Source organism: Passer montanus, unplaced genomic scaffold (genome assembly GCF_014805655.1).
Source record: "Passer montanus isolate IOZ18808 unplaced genomic scaffold, ASM1480565v1 scaffold74, whole genome shotgun sequence".
Taxonomy (NCBI): Eukaryota; Metazoa; Chordata; class Aves; order Passeriformes; family Passeridae; genus Passer; species Passer montanus.
Window position 1 is genome coordinate 904245 of NW_024372592.1, and position 27109 is coordinate 931353.

Genomic DNA, 27109 nt, shown 5'->3' on the forward strand with positions numbered 1-27109 from the left:
TGGTCCTTTCCCTTTTCCTTCTTTCCTTTTCCTTTTTTTTCCTTTCCCTTTTCCTTCTCACCCCTTGTTGCAACCCACAGTAGAGCAGTTCCAAACAAGAATCCTTCAGACAGCAGGATCCTGAATCAGCCCAAATCCCTGCATGCTGTCCACAGTCCTCTTGATCCCTAGGGAATGGCCAGTGCATTAAGGAGCTGCTGTGTGTGACTCAAGGTGACCAAATTAAGCCCTCTGCATGAATAGTGGTTCAAGGGTGCTGATGCATCGTTTCTTTTCTGCAGTGAGAAATTGGATGAGAAGGTTCACATGAGCTCATTCGGTCTTTATGGGCTTGAAGCAGCTTCCATTGGAGTCAATAGGAATCTTTCCATTGACTTTAATGAGAGCTAGATTGGATCCTAAATTAGTACCTTCATCCTTCAAATTGTTTAGCAGTGCCTATCCCCATCCATAATTAACATAAACTGGCTGTGATAGTCATCAACAGGAAAATTATACCAAAATGTCCTCAGTAGGTTTATTCCTGCTCTCGCTGAAGATGATAGGAGCCTCATAATTAACTTCAAACAGGACTGGTTGTCTGTGTATCGTGATTATAAAATATCTTGATATATTTTTAAGGGAGAGTTCAGTTTGAGCAACTTCTTAATTGCATGCCAGGACTAAAAGGGTTGTCTGTGACCAGAGACGGCCACATTGAAAAATCAGGCAGTATTAAGGAGCATGATTTGACTTTGTGGCTACATAAATCAGTATTTGAGTTTCTCATTTGGTATTCACTGAAACGAAAACATAATCTGAGTTAATTGCTCTTCCCCAAGGTGCCTTGTTGCGCAATGTTTTATAAAATTAAAGCCTGTTAAGTACACACGAAGAAACATACTTTAGATGCAGAACATAAAATACTAGCACCTCTAATTCTGCTGTCATGTATGGTTGATTAACCTGGTACAACAGAAGCCTTGGGGAGAGTTTCTGTGCTGTTAGAAAACATATTTCCACTTAAGGGAATTTAGACAACAAAGGGATCTCACAAATCCCATTGTTGGAGGTTAGGCTGACATTCGGGGCATCTGGGCTGTCTCACAAAGCTGTGGAAGACAAGGGGAAAAATGCAACCTGCATCCCACTTATGGATAGTTATCTATCACCCAGTGCCTTCCACAGCAATTAACAAATAATTAATCAGGCCCTGTAGCCCTTGCCTGTTCCTGTTGGCTTCAGCAGGAATTTTCCCTGGAGTTGGAGTGAGTTTGGGGTGAGGAGTGGTGGACAGCGTGGGCAGGGGGGAGATCCTGGAGAGAGCAGTGGGAAGGTGATGGTGCTGCCGTGCTCCTGGTAGGGTAAGCTGCAATTCACCCACCTCTGAGAAACCCCAAATCTCAAAGGTTTGAATTTCCCAAGCCTCTCAAATACACAGACATAACACAATTGGAGAAGAGGCACATGAGATTGAGGAGATTGAGCTGGAGAGCAGCATGAGAGTTATCCATGGGGAGGACATGGTGGTCAAGGAATAGCAAAAGTAATGATGCAAGGATTTCTCTCCATCCCCAGCTACTCCAGGCTCTATTTGCTGCTTGCAGATCCTCCTTGAAGCAGGCAGGGAGCCATGGAGGGCAGATGGAGCACATCAGCAGCTGCCTGTTGGACCAGAAGCTGTGAGGGAGCATGTGGGAAGATCAGGAAGGCTTATCAGATATTTTGCAGCAGCGAAACTGCCTAGTAAGGCATAGTGTGGGAGCTGGGGGTATCCGGGTGAAGACCAGCTGGGATCTTGCCAGGTGTGTGTGGTTTGAGTTAAGGTGAATTGAATCTTCTCCCAGGATGAAAGTGAGCCTGTATCTTGTAACAAAACCAGCTGGTGTTTCAGGTTGCTGCCTGTTTCTGCTCCTGACTTGCCCTGTGCTGCCCTCATGGCTGGCCCAGTAGCCAGTACCTCACTCTGAGCAGGTCTAAACCCTCATGTGAACAGGCAGAGGTGAGGTGAATAGGACAGGATCTCTGGTTATAAACCTGGAGTTCCTCTTTTTTTTTCCCTAATGCTGTCCTCACACACTGCGTGCAGAAATCTTTGGCCTCAAGTTCTGCTAGGGAAGAGTTAGATTGGATATTGGAAAAATTCTCTTCATTGAGAGAATGACCAAGCAATGGAAAACACTGTCCAGTGAGGTGGTGAAATCACCATTTCTAGAAAAGTTCAGAAAACACATACATGTAGCACCTGGGAGCATTGCTTAATGTTGGACCTGGCAGTGCTGTGCTTGTGATGGGACTTGAGGACCTTTGAGGTATTTTCCCAACCTTAACAATTCTCTGATTCTCTTGTAATTAAATCAATGGCTCCTCAGCACCGGAGAACCATCATCTGCAGTGTTTCTTCACTTCTTCTTTCTGTCAACATCTGCATGTTTGGCCCACACCAGCAATGCCAAGGCTGCTGAATGCAAAACTGTTTGCTGAAATGTGCACAAATGCTTTCTTTCCTATGTGTCAGCACATCCCTTCTCAGACTTTGCAAGGAATTTTGTTTCCATCTTATTCAGCCTCAATAATTAGGGAATTTGCTGCAGCCAAGGTGCCTTGAAGAGTGGGAGAGGAGACCTGGGGACATGCCAGCATGGCAAAGTGATGGTTGTCCTGGCACGTGACTTGACTGGTCTGTGGATGAGCTGTCTACACCTGGATTATTTATTTTCAGAAAGACAGATATTTTCAGAAGGGAACTTCTCCATTCCATCCTAAGTGAAGGAGGAGAAAGGTGGGGATTTTGATTCTTCGTGACTATTTAAGTCAGCTAACTGAAATTCTGCACATTGATTCTTTACCTTGTCGTCACCTTCAAATCTGGTAAAATGTTGAGGACAAAGAACAGAATTTTACACTGCATAAGATGCATAAAGGAAGAGGATTTTTTTGGGGGGAGGCTTCATGGAATGACTGCTCCCTTGACACCTGCAAAAACGAGCCTTTGAGCCTCTGCCAGAAAATTTCTTACTCTCTTATGTAGAAAAATGCTAGATCTTCTAAAGGTTGTTAGGGCTATATTTCCAGCTATCCAAGCCTCTGTAGTTTTTTCAGACTTCCTAAAAATTAACAGTAATACTTCAAAAAGTTCTTTAGCTTGTTCCTGTCAGACTCCTGGGGTAGGTGTCCAGGCCTGCTCAAAAAAAATACTCCTAAATTCAGCACATGCTGCCTCACCCCCTTCTCTCCTGCTATTTACTATTCCACCCACACCACGTTGGAGCTGCTGCAGATTGTGCTGGGGCTGTGCAGGTGTCTGAGGCTGGAAATTTCATCTGCTTCCTTTGCCATCCCTGAACTTTGCCACGACAGACACTGGGAGCAATGGGGAATCCAACCTGTGAGTCAAACACGACATTCACTGGCTGGTTGCATGAAATGTAACCCACAGCATCATTTAGCCCTCTAGGCTGGAATCTGTTTGCCTTAATTATGGACAGCTGTAAAAAACTGAGAAAGATGCAAGAAATGAGATTCCACAAGCCCTTCTAGTGGTTCTGCCTGGCCTTAAGCACTGGGAAACCTCTTGAATGTGTTGGCTGATGCTCCAGCATGCACAATCCTACGTGACCTCTGTGAATATCCTACGTGTGGCTACAGTAATTCCAACATTGAGTAATGTCTCCAGTCTTTCAAGAGCTGTACAAATTTCAACTGAACTTTCATACTGACTCTGCTAGCAAGATCACCTACACATTCTCACAGCAATTCCAGCTTTAAGCTAAGGTGGAAATGTGCTGGTATATAAATCCTGCCATTCTGGCTCTTTGAACATGAATGCTATCAGTTTTCAAAGTTAGCCAGATAGGACAAATATGTTCCTTTACAGGATCCTTTCTTTTGATCACTGAGGGTATATCAACACCTGGTAATTTCTCTGAGGCCTGCTATGGTGCAGGCTGTCTTTCTCCAAAGACTATGGAAAACGTCCAGGGTGATGGTTTTTGTAGGCCAAAATTAATGTTGTGAATAATTTGGATACTCTCGTCCTCCTACCCCTGTATTTCACACACAAGGAAATACAAGAAATCGTGTGGCTTATTTGATAGACCCCAGCATTGAACTCAGGAATTTTTGGCTCACAGCCCTGTGCTCAAACCCTTTCTCCTCCAGCACTCAAATAAAGGCCTGGTATGTTCTCAGTAATAACATCCAGTGATTTGTGCAAGTGTAATAGAACAATGCCATATGCTTTGGTTCCTGGGCCAAATTCACATTTTGGCTTCACTCCACTGACTGTAGCAAAACGAGGCAAATGGGAACATTTGACCTGGTGTGTTTCCAGTCTGTAGGGACTGTAGAGGTGGTCCTGTGGTTTTAACATGGAACTGTTTTGCTGTGATGCTTCTTTATTTTGGACATGAGAAGTTTCAAGGAGAAGCAGCTGCTTGCACTGTGCTGGAGACTTCATGGGATCTGCCCAAAGGAAATTTTTCCACCATTTCCATCAATGCCCACCTAGCAGTGACATTCCAGTTGCTTACCCTTACAAATCTGGAGAAGTGTTATTCTAATTCTGCATCTGTTGAAACGATTTTTGATGTCTCTGGTCATCCCATATAGAAGAGGGTCTTTTCTGGATTATTTTAACTAAAGGACAGCCACTAACCGAGAATGGCAAATAAACCATCTATCTTATGTGGGGAAGTTTAAAACAAATGTCTGCTGTGTTAAAGCTGGTTAAGTGAGAATTATCCAAGTGCCTCATACATCGATTAAAATACTTGAAAAAACTGCTAACTCCAGGTTCCAGGAAGAACGAAACACACTTATCTTCATTTTATGGAAAGACAGGCAAGATATATGTACACAAAAATGTCTGTGAAGAGCCTGAAAATGAACCCTTCATACACAACTTTCTGGGTTGATGCCACAGCCTTCTTATGGAATTGTGGAGCTAAATTTGCTCATCATTTATGTATTGCCTCTTGTTGAAATCTTTGATTTCTTTTTTTCTTGGTTTTAATTTTCCTCTTAAGAAGCTTAAAGAAATCAAATTAACACCCCTTAAAATATTTCCTAAGAATTTAGATTAACAGTCTTCACAAAAGACTGAGAATCCTTCCAAATAAAAAACCCCAAAATATATTTTCTCAGTAAAAACTGAACTCCTACAGTGATATTCCTCTCTTCCCCCTGTAGTAATCTTGACATTTATCTTGAAATATGTCGGCATAATAAATGAAGTATATTGATAACATAACAGGAATAAAAAGTTTCATAATATCCCAAGTAATCCTGAGGGAGCTTTAGCTTTGCTACTGAATTTAGGGAAAAAGTAATTCTAGCATTAGTGAAAATATTGATCTATAAGAGACAGAGGAAAGAAATGCATCACTGAATATATTATCTGTGAGGGGAGAAGACAAAATGACTGAATATTACATGTAGTGTATGTTGCCCTCCAGGCTTTGCTCCAAACTTACACAGGAAAAAAATAAAAATCAGGCTGAACATAAAAAAAAAAGGAAAACCTATCTTTTAGCTTGGAATGACTTCTTTAGGAAGTAGAGCTCTTCAAATGTCTCCATGACTTAGGGAAGAAGGGGAAGTGATTTGTAGAGGTGTACGTGTCTGATCAAGCTTTCTGAGCAGTCACTGCACTGGGCTGGGATGTTATTTATGACAAAGAGTTTTAAAGGTCACTTGGAACGATAGAGTATCTTTGATGGGTGACATTCTAGCCCAGTGGGAAACATGGCATAAATTAGCAGTTATGGAGACTTTCTGTTTCAGTTTCAAACACTTTAACTCAGTGGAAAAAGAGAAATATTTTCCCAATACAGGAGCGTGTAGAGACAGGACAAGGGGGGATGGCTGCAATCTGAAAGAGAGTAAATTGAGATTAGATAATAAGAAAAAATTTTTTACTGTGAGGGTCATGAGGCAATGCAAAGGATGCCCAGAGAAGATGTGGAAGCCCCATCCTTGGAAGTGTCCAAGGCCAGGTTGGACAGGGCTTGGAGCAACCTGGTCTAGTGGAAGGTGTCCCTGCCCATGGCAGGATGATGGAAAAAGATGAGCTTTAAAGTCTCTTCCAACCCAAACCATTCTGTGATTTTATGATTCCATTCCTTTCTAAATATTACAACTATTATTGTATAACTACTACAACTATTATCAAAGTATTATAACTATTATTCTAAATGTTACAACCAGTATTTTCTCTAAAACAAGAAAAAGAAGAAATTCAGCGACTAAAGCAGAGACTAGGTATGGATTAATCACAAATAATTTTATCTTTCTAAAATTTAGGAGTCTGATATAAACTAGTTCTCTGGATTCTTGCTATTCTTGGTGGGAGACATGGGCACCAGCAGTTTTATATTCATCTCACATTCCTTGGACAGCTTTTCAGTACAGAGTGACTAAAATCAGGGTTTTGTCTCTCCATTGGCTTCACAGGGATCTCAACAATTAGTTTTGCTTAATATTGAACTTCTATTCAGCTACACTGAGGAGGGAGAGGCTCCATCCCAGGTAAAACTAATGCCTTTAAAGTCAATCACAGCAATTCCAAAAATTTAGATGCCATCACATCATCTGTCATGAATATTTTGTGCAACTCCTTAAATCAGGATACTGCCAATCTAAAATGTTATAAGTTACCATGGAAAGAGGAACTGAAATCATCCCAGCTAACTTGAAGTATTTCCTGAGTAGAGGCCCTCAACTGAGCTCATCTCTCAGATTCTTTATATAGACTGGAGGAAAAAAAATTAATTTTTAGATCATGATTCATATCACTAATTTTAGATTCCTTGTTAAGAATGATGCAATGAATTTCAGCCTGGAAGTGCCTAATTCTCCTCTCTTCACTGATTTGCTAGGGAGTCTAAACACTCTCTAGATGAGCTGTAGATTCCTCTGTTGTAAACTTTTTCTTTTGGCCACGGGAAGCCTAATTCTCATCATAGCCCTTTTAATTCATGTTTTAGGATTCTTTGCCATCTTATCTTTCTGCCTTGATATCAAAATGAATATGCACCATCCAGGATAGTTCCACTTATAAGACTGTTCCACTTCAGTCAGGAAAACTTCACTGACTTTAGAGTAAAATATACCATAATATAAGGACCAAGTTTCTTTCTAATCTCTTTAAGCAATGGTAAGAAAAATTTTACACATACATCTGAATAGATTTGATGGCACAAAAATTAAAATGTTTCATAAGTATCTCTAGGTACATCAGAAAAAACCCAGAAAACATTAAAAATTCCTGTTTTAGATGCTCTTAAATTCTGCCTTGCTTAGTCTTCAGTCTAAAAAGAAAATATTCCATTTTCTTTAGAAAAAGAAATTTTTTCCTTCTTGCAGACGTATATCAAAAAGGACATAGCGTGAGTATAACTGAGCCCAGAGTTTGTAGCATGGTGGAGAATTGTCTTTAATGTTTCCTTCTGGAAGCTGGAATCTTCCTGTGGAAGAGGGTCAGTCTTCCAGAAGCTTCTTTCTATGACTTTGCTCAGAGAGGATTACAAATATAGGTAAAAAGTCAATTGTTCACTCTGAAACTTTAAGTAGTTTCTGCTTATATGTTTTTGAGGAGAAATACATATTTTGTCAATCCTTAGTTGAATATTACTATTGTGTCTTAGTTTTCAACAGGACAGCAGCAATATTCTTAAAATATAGGCAAGAGCCTCTAAACCAAGATCTGGAGCTCTGAAAATCTTGCATTTGGTCACTAACTTGTTGAGCTTTGTATCCAGGATTTTGCTTTTCTGTCTCTGGAGTTGATGATGGTTCTTCTGAGAAATTCAGAACTGTATTAAGACCCAGATCTTGGGATATGCTGAGAATTTATAATCAGGTTCCACCCGGAGACTGACTTTTTGTTACTCAGAAATATTGAATTTGGAGCTGTATTTTGATGAAAATATCAGATCAAAGCTTGATAGATGTCAAAAAGTAATTTAGCTTTTGATACCTCCTAAGGAAACAACAGAGAACAAACTAGAAAACATCAATATGTGTCTGAATAAATCTATAATAATAAAATCATGGAATAAAATCATATAATGATTTGGAAGGAACCTCAAAAATCATCTGGTTCTCACCCCCTGTCATGGATGCCACTCACTAGATCACATTGCTCAGGGCCTTGTCTAACCTGGCCTTGAGCCAGCCTGGCTCCCACACTTTGAATATTGTGTGCAGTGATGGTTTTCCTCATTTCAAAGAAGATGTGACAGAACTAAAAAAAGAAAATAGAATAACTAGAATAACCAGATGAAAACTGTTCACACTTCAAAAATGCTGACATAACGGAGGTTACTTCTTCATTTTTGGAGTAGAAAAATAAGGGATTTTTAATCTCTCTTTGTGTTTTTTTTTCCCCCCCAATAAAATAAGCAGACTGTAAAATAAAACGCATTAGTGGCAACAACAACAAAAACAGAAATAAAAGGTTACTCTTAAAACATGAACCTTGCTGAACCTTGGGAGTGTCCTCCACAGGACCTTGCAGCTGGTAGACTCACAAACCCATCAAAGTTCTTCTGAGGTTGTTTAGTTCTCACCAGGGAGGGCCTTGAACCAACTTGATAGAAGATAGAAAACAGTTATCTAAGAATACATGTCTCACTTTTCCTTGCTCATGCCTTGTGCTTGGCTTTTCCTATTGAACTCTGCTGAAGACAGGGTTAATGCCAGCTAGACCTTGGGTTTCACAAGACACAACCACTTTTATGCCATGGCCATGGCTTTGCCTTCAACAAGACTTTTGCCTTGCACACTCATGCTGAAATTAGTTCAAACCTTATAACCATAAAGGACACATTATTTTGTCTTCATCTGTTCCAGACAGTGTGCTTGTACTTCAAGTCTCTCTGAGCTATTACTGATGGCAGTAAATCCTCTGGATGACTATCAGTGCTCGAAACACCATGAATTCTAATCTGACTGAGGTCTATGGAAGTCAGATGCTCTTTGGTGGTCTGTCTCTCTCTATTTTAGAAGCACAAATAAGCACCAAGGGGAGAAAATGTATGGCTTATGTGGGAACACTGATAGCTGATGGGATTTTTGGTAGCCTATCTACCAAAAGATAGGCTTGACAAGAAGTTAGTTTTGAAGGTCTGGGCAAATTTTCTCCCTTGCTTAAAATGTCTTGTTCTCCCTTTACATTTCCCTTCTATGGACTCTTCTGTCACCATTGTGTGGATGGAGTGTCTTTGATGGCAAGGTTTCAAAACCCAGTCACTTCTGTCAGTCAGTCATTGAGTTAATAACACAACTATGACTGTAAAAGGTGTACCTAGGCAAAGCAGAACTGGAATTACAGGAGAATAACATCTTGAAGTTCCCAGGGGGAAAGCTGAATAAACAAGGGCTTCCAGCCTGCTCAAAAATCTGTCAAAATGATGTCTGCAAAATGTAATAATGGCTTAATAGGAACTCAGGCCATACACTGTCCAGTAAAATATGAATGTAAATGTTTGGAAAACTGTTGTGCTCCTAACAAGTTGTGTTGGAATCTATTATTTGGCTTGGATTTCACTGAGTGTGTGATGGGGCCTTGTTTAATGTGGAGCCTTGATTTCCCTCATTATTTCAGTTTACCTTTTTATTTTCTCAATGTGTTCATATCGTGATGGCATTTGGCATTTCTCAGCTTTCAATTTGCGTTCAGGGCGAGACCTGGATTAATCCCTCAGCTGATGTAACCCTGCACACTTCATTAGCACCAAGCAGATTTACATCAGCTGAGGATGTGTTTTTGGACTATTTTCACCCACAATTTCCCCCTTCTTTTATTTCCTTTTTCTGTCTCATGTTTGTCTAGCTAAAGAAGAAATTTGGTTGGGCACTTATTGGGATCTACATGGAAACATCAGACTGAGGACAGAATAATGTCTCCCCTTCAAAATCCAAATATTTGCCTTTTAATTACTGAGGAGTTCAAATTTAAAAGGACAAATTAAAACTGATTTAGAAGTTGTATACAAGAATTTTCTTTGACTGTTGCTTTAAAATCTATCAGAGACATATTTGATGTTTTTGCAGCTGTATGGCTCTCATACAACCTAAGGACCATTTATTGGAATTTTTGAGTGAACTTTTGTTTTTATAGGTGTGTAAATGTGTTATCGAAGTTATCTTGGCATTTTAACCAACGACCTAAATTTTGTCGACTTTCATAAAAAAATACAAGTCTCTTTTTTACTTTTCAGAAAACCCCTTTGGTTGACAGGTGCTGCTTTTCCCACAGTGAGCCTTTCAATGCACTTAATTTACTAAGAGGTGGTTTGGATTGAAAAATAATAACACAATGAGTTAAATTCAGTCCTTGATTACAACTCTGTAAACCTGGAGTAAAGTCATGAAAACAGAGAATTTTTCAGGATTTGCATATATCTGCACGAAAACAGAAGGTTCATTTGGGCAGAAATAAAATATCTCTTGACACTTTGAATGAAATGTAGTCTATCCTGTTTTTTATAGAACTTCTTTCTTTTTTGTGGGCTTAGGAATATTTTTTTTTTTCCTTGAGACAAGAGAGAGTTTTGCTCACAGTCTGAAACCAGGAGTTTTTTAGGTATGGACCAGAGAACAATGAAGTGGTTTACATTGGGCTCCTAACTCACTCACTCACATGCAATCCTCGATCTTTTGGATATTTGAATAGCATGAGCCATGAGCTTTATTTGGTGGCCAAGGGAAGACTCAAACAAGTGAGTGATGACCTTTTGCTTCCACTTGCTGATTACCATTAGATTTTAAGATGGAACGAAGTGCCTGGTGGGAGAAGAACTAGTTCTCTGGGCCAAGAGATGAGATGTGTAAATGTTATCACTGAATCACAAAATTCAGTTATTCTCAATTTTTTTTGTTTGGTTGATTTGGTTTAGTTTTTGTCTTTTAATCTTGGTAACATTTTTAATGCAGTCGGCCTTCCTGAATGGCAGTGTGCTGGTTTTGAATGAGAATCCAACTACTTCATTAAGAAGCAGACATATAGGTATATATATGTCACTAAGAAAAGTGTTAGCAAAAATTACTCTTGTATTCTAATTAAAGAGATTTAAAGCCTAGTTTCTTGCCACCTCAGTCATTGCATGCTTTGCCATTGACATCATTAGGAGAAGGATTGACTTGATCATTCCCAGGAGTCCTACAGAATAATTTTCCAGTCTTGATTTATCCTTCATTTGGCCTGGGCTGAATCCATAAGGTTTGTCTGGTTTTATGGGACAGAGGGACAGGCAAGAGCTGGCTTTGAAGCATGACACTGTTCTTGTTTATAAAGGTTGCTTTCTGAAAAGCCTTTCAAGAAACAGGGTGAAGAGAATGTGTTCCACATTGCTGTGCCCAGATTTTATTTAAACCCAGCTCAAATCTACACTTCCTGCTCCATGTCACAGCCATGGGGTGAATAGGTGAGATGACTACTGGCCACAGAAACTCTGCCCCATCAACCTTTTTTTTTATCAGTTCTCCTAATTTTTAACCTTTTCTTTTTGTTCTCCTCTTGACTCGTTCCACAATGTCAGCATTATTTTTGAAGTATGATGCTCAGCCTGAAATCAGTCTCATGTTCTGAGTACAGTTGTATTGCTGCTACTTTCAGTTACACACAACCAGTGTGATGTCCAGAAAAATATTTATTCTTTTCTGCTACAACATCAAGTTACTGATGTCTCAGTCTGCAAGTCGATCTCTCCCTCCTAGGTTTGCTGAATTTTCTACATTTTCTAGAAAACATTAATACCAACAGCATGCCAGTGGTGGTGCTTTAGTTGACCACACTAAATGGTATCTGATCCACTTCCACAGAGAGCCTGAAATGTGTGAGGTGCACTGATTCAACACTGACCACTGTGTGCTGCTGCTCTGACATTCCTACAGGATGGCCAAAGCTGACCTTGCTCCTCCATCTGCTTCATCTCCTTAAGGCTGTGACATCCCTCCATGTCCACTTTTTCTCTCCCCCTTCTTCTGCTGTGTCAGAACTGACAGCTGAGCTGGATGCTGATGAGTCAAGGCTTGGTGGAACCCCAAACACATATTTGTGGGTAATAAATTCAGACTCTGAATGAACACCCATGTTGCAGCAGACGGGTACCAGGTGAGTGTTGGAAATGGGGGATGTGAATTCATTCAGAGGATGCTGGGGCTGTAATTTACAACCTCCTGGTGTATGTTATTTTTAAACACTTGATTCATTAACACTTCTCTAGATGTTAAAAGAGGTTCGTAAATCGATTGGTAGCCAGGAAAAATGAGCAGCAATGAGGTAATTTCAGTCGGAATGGGCTCATTACCACTCCAACTGTCAAAAGTTTTTGAAGCCAGATTTATTTCTTTTCCTTTCTTTCTAACAGCCAACACAGGCTGAGGGTATTTGGTTTGATTTTTTTATTGTAGGATAAGAAGAAATTGAAAAAATAAAACTTGGGAAAAGACAGGTAAACAGCAGATTTTCCTAGAGAGCTGAAAAAGTACTTGAAATAGAGATTTTCACCAGTCTTGGATCTGGTTTGGTCCAAGGCTGGACAGAGTGACTTGTAAGTTTGTCCCTTAGGAACTGCATGTGAAGAGGAGGATTAACTTCATCAACTTTTGGTGCAGCATCATTTTCAAATTGTGGTAGGGATAATAGTGATGTAAAAACAAAATAAAGAAGGGGAAACCCCTTAGTATTTCTCAGACTTCTTTTTTTCTCTCATCCAAGTAATGCTGCAACGAAGCTGGATCATCAGCAAAAATCTGAACTCCAAGCAGAAACCACTCAAGTCCTGAAGCAGAAGGTCAGGGGGTCAGACCTTCAGGGGGCTGTAATTCATAATGTTCACACTTGCTGAGGGAGGCTTTGATGAGTCCAGTTAGCTCAGGGAATCCCCAGCCCTGATCTACAAACAGAGGCTACCATGAAGAGATAGGAGCATGTTCCTGAGGGCAGATACAGCGTTCCCCTCAGGTTCACTCTGGACAAATGGAAAGTAAGATATCTTCAGGCTAGGGTAAGATTATGAAACCCTTCACTGGTGTGTTCACTCCTGATCAGGTAACACACAATTGCTCTGTCCTTCCTGTTCATCCACTTTTGCCCTTCTTATCTGTTACATTTCATGATAGTGGTTGAATTGCTTGATCAAAGGAAGCTCTGGCTGGGATTTATCTCAGCTAACTGTAGGCAACCAGCACATAGGCAGGTAAGTCTGAGTTAGTCACTCTAGGCTGCTTTTATTGTCAATAGAGATAGCCAGGTATCTCTAGAGAGCAATTAATCTGATTCTTGTTTGATATCTATATTAGGACGAGATGAATCACCTTCTCCAGACGCCTCTTCCTCTCTATTGACTGAAAGGGAACTGAGGATGACTAGCTTAGATGTAGGCATCTGTGTTATAGATGCTTTAAGATAAGGAGATAAATCCAACCTCAGGGGAACCCCAGTCCTGGAAGTCTAAATGGGTAATGATTCTAGAAAACTTATTGCAGAACTAAAGATAATTGTTGAAAGGAACTCTCGTAGCATGAAACATGCAGTGTTTTTTACAAACTCCATAACACCCTAAATAACAACATTGGTGAGTATGTTTGAGACTTCTGTACTGTAGAATACTGGTAGGATGGTGTGCTTCATGCTTGCTCTGCAGAAATGGTTCCTGTCGAGTTGCCACCTTTGTGCTTGTGATTAAAACAGTGCAGTGACATCACTGTGCTCTTCCTGCTCATATACACCTCTGATTAACTGCTTCAAGTTAGAGGACTGATGAAACACAGGTTTAAATCCAAGGATTCGGGCCCTAGTTTTGAGCCACACAGTGTTTTCCCAGTCTCTGACTACACAAACCTGTCCCAGGATATTTGTCTCCCACAGTCAAGCTCTTCAGCAGGGAAATTAACCTTCTGTATTCAGACACTTCAGACACTTCAGTAGGGAAATTTTTTTCTCCTGTGGAAAACACCTACTTGTTGCATGAATGACCTTTTCTTCCTCTAAGCATAGACAAATCTCACACAAATGGTTTTGACTAGATAACTAAATTCTGTATCAACCAAAGGCTGTAAATCTTACATGTAATGTCCATCTTGTCACCTTGCTTATAAAGTGCTGGAAGGGACATACAGTGGGAAATGTGTATGTCTGCAGGGAAGGAGGGGCAAATTTCTGCTGGAGAAATTATAAAGATGTTATGATCAGAGGTGTCATTCCAGATTTTCATTAAGGGATCATACTTCACCAGCTCTGTTGATGGTATTGTTTCTACCACCTCTCTTGTTAATCAGGGTTCTTTGAATATTAGACTAGGGAAAGATCTGTGGCTGGTAGCTTGCCTAGTTGATGGTTATGTTTCTTTTTATCAGACAGGAGATGAGAGCCAAAATAATATGAGCTTGTCATGGTTTAAGCCCAGACAGCAGGTAAGAGCTACATGTTCAGTCACTGGCCCTTGGAGGGATGGGGAGGAAAGCCAGAAAAAGGTACAAACCATGGGTTGAGAGAAGAGCAGTTTCATAATTTAAATAAAGTACAATATAGTAACAATAATCATAACAATAATGACAATGGCATTAATCACAATTGCAATGAAAAGGGAGATAAAAATAAGAGGAATAAAATCCAAGTAAGACAAGTGATGCCTCACAAAATTGCTCACCACTAACCCAGCCCATCCCAAGCACTGATTGGCCCCTCCTCGACAACTCCTTCCAGTTTATATACTGAGCATGACCTTCCATGGCATGGGATATCCCTTTGGCCAGTGTGGGTCAGCTGTTCTGGCCATGCACCCTTCAGCTTTTTGTGCAGATCCTCCCTGGCAGAGCCTGGGAAACTGAAGGTCCTTGTTTAGGCACTAAACAAAACCTAAAACATCAATGCATTGTCAACATTATTTTCATACGTAATTCAAAACTCAGCACTTAACCAACTACTAGGAAGAAAATTAACTCTATCCCAGCTGAAACCAGGCCAGAGCTTAATTTTCTCCTCATTTGTACAGCTTCCCTTGACACTTATGGTAGTTACATATCAGTGTTACCTTACAGTTGTCATTGTTTCTGGTTTTGGCAGGCTATTTTAAGCAATTGAGGTCAGATGAATACTTACTACACAGCCAAGACCCATTAGGGAGTAAGAATAATTCCAGGTGATTGTGTTAACATTACTCTGTACTGAACTCTGTCTTTAAAATCTAAATATTTATTCTTTCTTAGTCATTTTCATGGCAAAACAAAAATCCAAAGGTATCTAGTTTAGTTTCTTGTAGCTGAATTAAAGGTGAGTCTTTATTAAACTTTTATTAGTAGGTATTTATGACTCAAAAGCATTCATGAAGCATTAAGTAAAGACAATTCTCTGCTACTTAATGTATTTCAAAATTTTCTTTTTCATGTCATTTCTAAAAAGGAAATTGCAGTTTTGGTAGGTGTCAATATAAATGACCAGATATTTTTTCTCATGTATAAATACCACACCACTAAAGACCAAGAATATGTTTGTTTCTTCCAACTCTCATGTTTCAGGTAGAAAACTCACAGCTGTCAAATGGGTGCTTAAACACAACTTGTAAAGAAGGTGATTTTCTGAAGCAGGAAATGCTCATTTGTCCTTTTCTGAAGGTATGAATGTCATCATTTCCTTCTCTGATTGTTACTCAGAATGAAAGGCCAAAAAAAAAAAAGAACAAAGAAAAGAAAGGGAAGCATTTATGTCCCTTAGTTTGACAAGAAGTTAGGCAGGAAAGCAGAAGCTGCTGAGCTTTCTTTGAGGAATGTGTATTTAGGATACATAACCATCTAGACGAATACAGGTAGAGTTTAATTACCTTCTTCTAGCTCTGGCACGAAATGAAACTGGTTCCACACACTAGAGCTACATTAGGGCTAAATTTTAAATAGATAAACTGAAGAGCAAAGGCATCCTCATCTGATGGGTGGGGAAAAGAGACCCATGGAGATTAAAGACTGGAGCAGCAGAGGATTTAGACAAGCATTAAGGTCCCTTGCTCTGAAGGAGGCCCAGAAGCCAAGGCTAGCCAAGCTTCTGGCTTGTTTCTGTATTTTAAATTACTCCCAGTCCGATTCTGCCCCTCCTTGTGTGAAGCACATGGAGAACTGGCTCCAGGACACGGTTCTCATGGGGTGTCCTGGGGAGACTGAGCCCTTTGCATGCAAAGTGCCACTTAGGAATGGGTTTGCAGTGCAGAACTCTGGGTGCAGCTCCTCTTGTGTAGGGCACAGACATCACTCTTAATCCCTGAGCGAGCTGGTCCAGCTAGGGCTGGCATTTCTGATCTCCAGCCCCTCCAGATCCCTGACAGAGCCAGGTCACATCCAGCCAGAGCTGAGTTTCTCACACTTCAATGCTTCTATTTTCACCAGAAATAAAAACCAGCACCTGAAATACTTTCTTTTCAATAAGCTCCCTCACAGGCCTTGTAGGTCATTTCTTGGGTCTCTTACTAAATCACTGGGTGGTGTGGCTAAAGGCAGAGCTGGGACCCCCAGCTCCTGTGTCTCAGTGGAGAATAACTGTGCATCCTCCAGTGAACCTTGCAGAACCTCACCATGGGCACCACTGCCTCATCAGCCAACTTGAGCTTGAGCTCACAGGATTTTCTCTTTCCCAAGTATCACATCCCTTCTGCTCCTTCCTTATTTCTCCCACTCCTTTGTTTCCAAAGATGTCTGAGTCCCATTCATATTTCCAAACCCCTACAAGTGTAGAAGAATTAAATGAGAGGATTTCACCCTCATTGGCAGTAAGTGCATCTTGATTTCAAGATTTTATTTAATCAGTAGTCTGGGATTTTTTTTTCCTTTCTAAATTCTTCTCTACAAACAACTCATAGCAAAAGAAGCCAATTTTCTGGACAGTTATCAGGCAGCTTTCATCCTTTTTCTGATGCACAGGCCATCAAACTAATAGTTTCATGCTCTCAATTTCACACTCCAGAAATGGCAGAGAAATGTAACTCTCCTCTCCTCTCCTCTCCTCTCCTCTCCTCTCCTCTCCTCTCCTCTCCTCTCTTTTCCTTCCTGACCAGGATATTTATTTTTCTTTCTTTTACTGACTCAGCTAAATGACATTCCAGCACTTCATGGGAACATTCCATTGGGTGACCTAGTATGAAAATGTAGAATTTCTAAGCACCATATCAAACTTTTTAGTTACATCTGAGATGAGAAAGCATAAAGGCTTTATTCATATTGTGTTTGCCTGTGCCAATGAATCACAGCTTCTCAGTGGAGAGATTGTGAAGTGAAATGGAACAAAAGACCTCATGGTATCACAGAGTGAAAAAAAGTCATATGCCAAGGGAGTGACAGTCTTCCAATGGGTTCTTTTCATTGAACACATGGGGGGAATTAAACTTGCCTCCAGCCACTACAGCTCAGATCGAACCTCAGCCAAAAATGAAAAATTAATGTAACTATACTTCTGAGGTTGCAGTTGCCCTTATCCCAGACCAACAAAATGTTGAGGACTTATTTTCTTAACAGATCCCTAGGTGAGTTTCATTGTAGGAAAAAAGTCTTCCAAAATAACTCAGCAGCTGCAGCTGAAAAATGAAGCCTTACAAATCTCACTTGTGTTTTAGTCAGGGAGACCAACTTCAGGACAAATTTCTAAACTGATAAAGTATTTTTTTTCTCCTTCTCATGTATCTCATAACATGGTTAGATACCTTTCTGAAATCCATGCTTTACCTGATCAACTTGGACTTAGTGCTGAGGTGGATTTCTCACAGGTCTGTATGGGAAATCAGAAAAGAATAATGAAAATTCCCATCTACCATTCAAAAGAGCTTATATGTGAACCAATTCTGTAAAGGCCACACTTTTTCTAATTTTTCCACTGCCTCTAATTAAAATCCAAAAGACAAGAATAATGTAATAAAATTATAGAATCACAGCATGGGTTGGAAGGGAGCTCATCATGAACAGAGTCACCTTTCACTAGATCAGATTTCTCCAAGCCCATCCAACCTGACCTTCAACTCTTCCAGGGATGGGGCATCCATAACTTCTCTGGGAATCCTGTGCCAGGGCCTCACCACCCTCACAGTAAAGAATTTCTTCCTTACAGCTCTTATATTTTCCCTTCTTTCAATTTGAGCCCATTGCTCCATGTCCTATCACTGTAGTTCCTGATGAAACTTGTCTAACATGAGGAAAATGAATATGAAAACTGTTATAATATTACAGAAATCTGAAGCAAAGTGTCATCTTCATCCTGGAGGAAAATGGGACCATTTAAATACAGGGTGTGTTGTCTTCCATGTAGATGGTTCATGCTTTTGTCCTTATTTTCCCCTCTTTCAATTTGAGCCCATTGCTCCTTGTCCTATCACTGTAGTTCCTGATGAAACTTGTCTAACATGAGGAAAATGAATATGAAAACTGTTATAATATTACAGAAATCTGAAGCAAAGTGTCATCTTCATCCTGGAGGAAAATGGGACCATTTAAATACAGGGTGTGCTGTCTTCCTTCCATGTAGATGGTTCATGCTTTTGTCCAGGCAGACAAGATGACATTAGTCCCACTCTGCTCAAAAGTGGGAGCTAGACATACCTAAGCTGATATCCAGCTGATATCCATCTACTGTGGTCTTAAAGGTTATGGAGCAAGATTCCACAACCTCCCTTAATATCCAGACTCTGTGATTATGTGACTTGTTATTCAGCACGCACTCTGAGTAGATAACCTAAATCCTTCCTGCAGCAGATTGAACCATTTTTTCCCCTTCTCCTATCCTCAGTGCCACTGGGAAATAATGATTACCATCACAGCCTTTTCTGCATGTGAAGAAAGCTTGATTGTCCTCACTGAACCTTTTCCTTTCTTGACCAAACACCTCTCCTATCCTCAGTGCCACTGGGAAACAAAGATTATCATCATCACTTAAAATAGTCTTTTCTGCATGTGAAGAAAGCTTGATTGTCCTCACTGAACCTTTTCCTTTCTTGACCAAACACATCTTGTTTCTGGAAGCTGTCCTTGCAGGTGATGTTTTCTACTGGCATCTCTCTTCAGTACATCTATACTTCTGCTGGAAAGCTCCCACCTGTTAGGAATTTATGTCTCTGAGCTCCCAAGTGTATGTTTCATAGCGCCACAGAAAGGTTTGGGTTGGAAGGGACCTTGAGGACTATCTTATTCCAGCACCCCTGCCATGTGCAGGGACACCTTACATGAGACCAGTTTGCTCAAAGCCCTGCCCTACCAGGCCACTTCCATGGTTAGCTGGGATAAACATAATTTCTTTGGATTTCTGACCACTTCTTCCATTTACCCAGAAAACATGAATCCTGATCTTTTCTGGAGTTTGTGAGAGCTCTCTCTCAATGGCATCGTATGCTGATTCTATGCAGGTGCTGCCCAGTCAGTCATCGAGTGCTTTTCAAACTCCGGGACATCTCTGCCACACTACTTTGAGTATTTTTTAGAACTAGTTCTGCACCTGCTTTTCAGTGATCATACCCAGGCTTCAGAAGCATGTTTGCTGATAAAGAATGACTTACAGGAATGTGCTACAAACCTTGGAATAGTTTTGTTATATCAGATTTTTATATTCTCTCCATTCATTATGCCAACTATCCTGGCATTAAAGGGAATTAGATTGATTTGACATGATTTGTTCTTCACAAACTCATGTTTCATCTTCTATCTTATTACTCCCTGGCTTGCTTACAAATGATTCAGTGAGTAATGTGTTTCAGTGTGTTTCTAGGCTTCAAAGTGAAACTGACTGGCTCATAAGCACTGCCTTGTCTTTTATTAGAATAAGTCCTCTGCTTGCCCTTCTGCAGTGCTCACACAGTCACTTGCTTTCTCAGATGAGAACTTGTGTTTTCAGATGAAATTACACAAAGGAAGTTCTGTGGGGCCCATGGCCACAGAAATGTCCAACTTCATATCATCCTCCAGCCCTATCCAGAGCTCATGATATTCTGGCACATGGCTGTGATCTCCCTTCATCCGTCACCCAAAAATTTGTTTCACTGGCCAGCTGCATCTGGCTGTCTTTGGCCAGTTTGGGATGGTCATGTCCTTTTCAGGGATGGTCTGACATGGGAATCTACTTTGTCCTGTCTGTCACTTCCCCTTTAATCCATCTCTGGTTATGTAGTCCTGGACATTATCCACTCATCCATCTGTCAAGGCTCAGATGCAATCATGTCTGATAGGTGCTGGACTACCAAAGTGAACTGTATCACTCTCCTCTATGACCTCAGTAAAACAAGGGGACTTTCAGAAATAAAAGAAAAAAGGAGAACGTTTTAAATAGATCAAAGAAAATGTAATCTCTGCAGTGAGCTGTCACATGATATCAGTGTGATGGCATGGACGTTGGACTTCTTATCCCACTCTTATTCCTTCTGGAGCCCAAGAGCCATATTCCTCACAAGGACTGAGGTCCTAGAAGGAATGAAATGAAAACTAAATGCCACAAAGAAATAATTATTTGATAAACCAGGTTGTGTTACTGCAAATCTGACCAGCTAATGCCAGAAGTCAAGAGGCCTCAGCTGAGGTGCAAACAATGAACTCTCTCTTGTGATTTAAAAGGGAAAGAAATGAGTCTATTTTAAGATACCAGTTCTCAGCTAATATTTCCCCAGTAGAAAAATGGTTACTACCCCATAAGTCAGGATGACTTCTTGTAAATCTCTTCACATAGTTATCTGAGGTAAGGTAGACACACAAGTGAACAGAGAATGAGTTTAGGAAGACTATAAAAAATTGATGGTAGAAGCAAATTTCTACTTAATGAACAAGGTTGGAATATTTCTGGACAATTCACAGTTATTTGCATTCATCATTATAACCTTTAGTCTTATTAACATTCTATTAGTTCCTACTCACAAACTATTCCTATTAATATCCCAAACAGGATACAGAAATAATTGCAAGAGTGGTCTAATCAGAATAGCACCAGCTGTTTATTTATTGTCTGTTGTGTCCTCTTTTTATTATCCTGCTTAGCTCCAGGTTTACGGACTGGAAACAGTTTTCACTTCCTTTTCTGAAGTCAGTTTCTCATGGCTGTGCTGCTTCTTCAGGACGCAGACCTAAAAGGAAGTAGCATTACTGGTACTGTAGGAAATGTAAAAAAGAAACAGCAGAGAAGGAAACATCTGATTGTGATCTTGTCTAGTAGTACTTTACAGGCAGTTTTCCTAGAAGTAGATGATACAGATTTTCCAAGCAAAAGTTATGAATTCTGAGACTACCACAAATGCTCACAAAAGTGTATGAATAAAGAAATTTGGGTAGGAGGAGTAGATCAGCCAAATTATTCTAAGAATCACCTTCAGCTAATCTCAAACAAAAAGTCAGTGCTTTTTGTCAATGAGATGAAAGGAAGTGAAAAGAAAAAGTGCGTGGCTGTTCAACCCACAGACATGCAGTTTGAGCACGAGAAAACTTTCCAGTGTATTTATATTGAATAGCTGAATGCTCTTATTTAACAATAATCACAAATAGGAATCTGCATCCAGTTTGACAGGACAACCCCATCTGAAAATGACAAAGAAGAAGAACACCAAAATTAAAATACATTGAAATGATGCTTTCCCAATTGGAATCAGAGCCTGTGAGGAGTCCTGTGGGGCTGCCTGGTTTTGATGACTTTGAAGGCATTTTGCCCAGCCCTTGTCCTTTGTTCAAACTCCTTCACGCTCCAGCTCTCGGTTTCCTTGCTGGTTTCCTCAGCTAGCTCACTGTGTCACAGCTCTCTCCCTGTCTGTGTCCCCTTCCAGCACAGGCACGGGGACATTCCTTGCAGAAGGAGCTGCATTGTTTGCAGGCAAATCAGGTGTCAGAGCTTCTTGTAGACGCGGCTTCCTCCCAAACACAAAACTGCACTTCCAGCAATACATCACTGCCATTGTACAGGTTGGCTTGCAAAGGATTTTCTGAGGTCAGCATCCTTTGCCAGACCCTCAGCTGATTGCCAGGCTTATTATGAGGGAAATGCACAGCTGGCTGGGGGGGCTGTTGGATAACTTGTCTGTGCTGCTGGGAACAGCTTTGACCCAGTGGTGAATAGTAAGGAGACCTGTAGAGGCAGGAGAAGCATTGCTGGAGAAAGAAAAGAATTAATTTCTCCTTCTCAGCTGATGGGAGAGTGGCTGGGATTTATTTTCTTTTACAGCTTGTGGAAGGTGGAGCAGCTTCCTTGTTCATTTGTTCTGTGCCTTTGGTAGTTTGACTCATGAGCAGGGAAAATGTGAAGGTGCAGTGAATTAATTTGTCTGTGGGGCACAGTGACAAAAGGACAGCTGGGATGAGTCTGAGATCTTGGCAAGAATCAGCTGGTTTGTAGCCCTGCTATTACAGTGCAAGAGCACATGCCAAGCAGAAATCCTAGGACTCAATTTATAGTCTGGGATCTTTCATAGAATCATAGAAAGCCTTGTGTTGTAAGCTGGACAGGGACACTCCCACTAAACCGGGACACTCCCACTAAACCAGTCTGCTCCAAGCCTATCCAACCTGGCCTTGGACACTTCCAGGGATGGGGCATCCAAAACTTCTCTGTGCCAGCCTCACCCTCACCAGCCTCACAGGAAATATTTTTTTTACATCTAATTATAAACCAGGTTTCTTTCCAGACAGCACAGCTTCCTCCCCACCCTGTGCATTGCAGTGTATTTGAAAGGGTATTAATAAAGGTATTAATAAAGGTAATAAATTAGCATTAGATCATCTGTGTTTGCTAGGTGGGTGAAGAATGATGGTTCTACACAATGTTTTTGCAGCATGTTTCCATACGGTGTCACCAGGACTAGCAAAGCTAGTCCATGAATAAAGGCTCAGCATTTGTTGCTGTTGTGTGTGACTTTGGCAGCTGTAGTGAGTGGCTTTGAATTACTGCAAATATAATTTCAGAGCTTCTCAAGACTGAAATGAAAAGAGAGCACATACCAGAGGAGTTCAACTTCCACTGAAATTTTCCTCATGAGTTAGAAGCTGAACTGATGATTGGCAGCATTCAGTCCAACAAAACACCTTCTCTCCCCCTTCCCACTTTTCAAATAGGAAGGGTTTTAGAAGGAGTAGAGGGTGTCAGATGCTGTGGACCTGAGCCAAAGTGGAGGAATGTGTAGCTGGTAGAATGGGTAGGAAAGAGGAAGAGTGAGTTAACCTTTTTCACTCATGCATGGGAGAAAGGCAATGCTATTAAACACCGTTCAGCTCTAATGCGGTGAAAAAAATGTGTATGACAAGCTGTGACACTTCCTGTGGATCTGAGCCATTGTTTGAGCCCAGCCTTACCTTTCAGTGACTGGAGCAGCAATGTGCAGCCAGCTGGCAGCACATTGCCAGAAAGGACAGTGAGGGAGCCGTATCACAAATGTTAATCTTACTATTAGGATATCTGATTTATCTGTGGTTGCAGTAACAATGCTCCAAACGTGTGGCAGTGAGAGCAGCAGCCAGCCACATGCTGTGTGCTCTGCTGGCTATGGGGAGCTAAGGCCAGCTCTAATATGAAAATGTCAGGATGCTGACATTTTCAGGATGCTTAGATGGGATACTGGCTGCATTATCCACCACACAGGCACCTGGCCACTAGGAAGTGTGCCGAGACCACCGTATGGATTTCATCTCCTCTACCAGTCAGCTGGACAAGCACAGCCCTTAATTTCTTTGCTTTAGGCTGAGTGCTCTGAATTGGCTTACTTTTGAAGCTGTACACCCCCTTCCTCCTCCCCTCTCTGCCCCACACACATCCTCTCCTTCCCTCTGAGGGAAGTGCTGCCACACATCGCTGCAGGGAAGAAAAGGGGATGACTGACACCAGATTTATTTGAAAGGTGCTTTTAAGGCATCAGCCTAGGGACGCTGTGGGAAGTCTGGCCCCAGAAGGTGAGAGGTAGCTCAGGAGTCAGAAGAGAAAGGTGGAGCAGGGCCAGCTAAATCCAGCCTAAGCCAGCTCTTCTGTTCTTTGCTTTTAAGGTTTAAATCCTCCTGCCCTCAGTTAATCCATCATTTGCTTGTCATCTAGCTATTGATTTTACGTGCAGGTAATATTGTGTCTCTGTGCAACATATTTAAATGCATGGACATAAAATAATAAGTAGATTAAAAAATAGGTAGATAGAGAGATTAATTGATACACTCTGTTTTCATACAGTGCTGAATGCTGGTGTAACACCACTTGAATGAAAATCAATAAACAACAAACTAGTGACAAAGTAGCTGGAGGAAGCACTGTGTGTCTGTCTATCCACCTACCAACCTACCTGTCTTCTACCTTGTCATAAAGTGTTTCCTAAGCCCATAAACCTTCTTGCTGATTTGAGGTAAAATTATTTTGTAATAAATACATGCAAAAGATTTTTTCCAATTTCCCTCCCAGAAAGAGAATGTTTATGTTTAAATTAATGCCCAGTGAAATAAACAAGGTTTGGACAGGCTTAGGTCCTGACTCTTTGAGAAGTTTCTGTCTAAGGCACACTTGAAAATAAAAACAAAGTTTATGCATATTTGCAGTAGATTTTTATTGTTCCGTGTGATGGGTTGCATGACCAGAAATGCAGAGATATCAGTTAGAGTCTCACAAGTAAAGAGCCCCTGCTATTCAACTTAGTTTCTTTATTATTCTTTAGATCGATGTGGTTATTCAATATATGTGTATGCCTAAAATATTGTTGCATTATATATAAAACATATAAAAAATATAGATTATATCTACATATCTCTATGTTATAAATGTGTGTGTTTAACATGTCTGTGTGGTGCATGTACATTAGAAAACTCTGTGAATATTTGGAAAAATCCTCCATGTTGCATAATGCAGACAGGCACTCAAACATTTGTCAAGGATTCCAAGCGGTGTGAAGGTAAGTTGAGTGAAAATGTTTATGTGAATGTTCAAAGCTGGGGAAGTTTGAATCTTGTACAATACAATTAAATGTGTATTTTAGTGATAACTGAATCAAAAATAAACACAAAGAAAATATGAGAGAAGAAAGGAGGAAAAAATTACGCACTGCCGACATGCTCTGAATTAATTTGCTAGGTAGGAACCATGATGTTGATGTAGATATTCTATCTGCAGTGAGCTCCACAGTGAGAGGAATAACCTCTATCTAATACTGCGTTGATATGAAGGACTTTGACACAGTTTGGAAACACGAGTGATACACTGGAATTTAAAAAAAAAAAAAAGCATTTCTGCATTATAGGGTCCAAAGGAAATAATTTATGCTGCATGCCTTTTTGTTCTAGTGACGATTATTTTATGGGAAATAGGTTTTGATTTCTAAACTTAACCATGCTGCCCACAAACGGTACTTTCTGGGGATTAGTGATTGATCTTTCCATTTTTCAGCTTTCTTGGTTCTCTTCACATCTTCTGCTTTCCAATGCGTGTGTGTGTGTGTGTGTGTAAGCTCTGTAGCCAAATGCAGACTAGTCATCAGGCAGAAGCAACGAGCCACTGGAATACAAACACATTTCTGTCTCCAAATTTCACCACATCTTCAGTCTGAAGGCCAAGGATGGCAGAAAGATTAGAACTTGACATTAATTTCTGTTGTCCACTGAAAGGATAGGGAAAGCCCCTTTCTTTGGTGTTTTGAACCCACAGAATAGATGGTAAAATGCTGAAGTCAGTATCCAGACAAAATGTTTGCTGATTTGAAAAGAGGCATTGTAAGAGCAAAGATTTCAGAATTAGAAAGGCAGATTGTCTGTCTGTTGAAATCTGTCCTTCTCCATGGAACTAATAATCTTTGCAGTTTGGAATGGAAGCCTGCCTGTGTTTGACTTCTGTCTGGCCCAAGCTCATTCCCAGGTTAATGGCAATTAATAAATCCTTCAGTTGCTGGTGAGTGGCTTGGTAGTTCCTATTCCCAAATATATAAGAATGGATCATGTCTTTATGTATTTATTACCTTACCTTCTCTGCTTCAGGCCATTTGTGCATCACCATTGGGGGTGAATGTTCATCTAGTGGGACTCTGGTCTGAGTGTCTCCAAAAGACAGCTAATGCATCCCTCTTACATAAACCCAGTATCAAGCTGCAGAGTTCTTTACTGGAGCTGGCTTCACACAGCACAGCAGCCCCTGTAAAAATTGTCTATTTTTTCTTCTAGACCCAAATAAATTTCCTCAAATTTCAGCTTCTTACTAGAGGAGTTTAAATTGGCAGCATGGTGCATGGTCACTTCATTGTGAAGTGTTTTTTCTGTAGTTAACAGAGTTGAATAGCCCCCTTCTAAGGGCAAGTCATGTTATCTCCTATCTCAATTGCTCTATAGTTATCACTATCTTAACTCAAGAGCAACTACCTGCTTAAATTAAGTGTTCCTTGTAGGGCCTTAGGTGGGAGAAACTGGTCCTGGGCTTCATTATATGGGATATCTCGGTGGATTTTATTAGCACAGAAGAAAAATAAACAAAAAAGAAAAAAAAAGAGAAAAAAATAAAATAAGCAAAATCATCTGAAACCAAGTGAGAGCATTCATGTCTTCCTCATGGCTTCCTGCCTCTACTTAATTTTCACATAATCATGCACTTAGGCAACATAGAAAATACCAATTGACCCAGATGCCAAATTGAACATAATTGTCAAATATAGTCGACTTGAGCGAGTAATGATTTCCAGCAGGTTAAAATCTGTTGACATAAACTACTGAGCTAAATTCTATTGCATAACAAATGCATTCTGAGAAATTAAGTATGATTATAATTAAATGAAGGTTAATAATGGGATAACTGTATATTGGGGTATTATCTGAGTTGATTAAGATAATATAAATCATCACTAAGACTTTATAAGGTATATGCAGTCAGTGTGATTGCTGAGGAAAAAAATTTGTAGCCATTGACCACACAGTGGGCTGAGAAAAGACGTGTCCAGCTATTTTAGACTTCAGTGGGGTCACTGAAAACCTGCCTGGGTTTGGGAGGATGTGGGTGGCCTTTGTTACACATCTAGAGTGAGACTTAATCATACATCACATGCCTCCAGGCAGGCACTTTTTCAGCAAACAAGCACCTATAAAGCTGTACCAATACTGTAAACATGATCAACAATACAGTGGAATATTCTTTATAGGAGCACTCCCGTCAGACGTTGTCCTTCTGGTTCTGGTGACTGGAGAA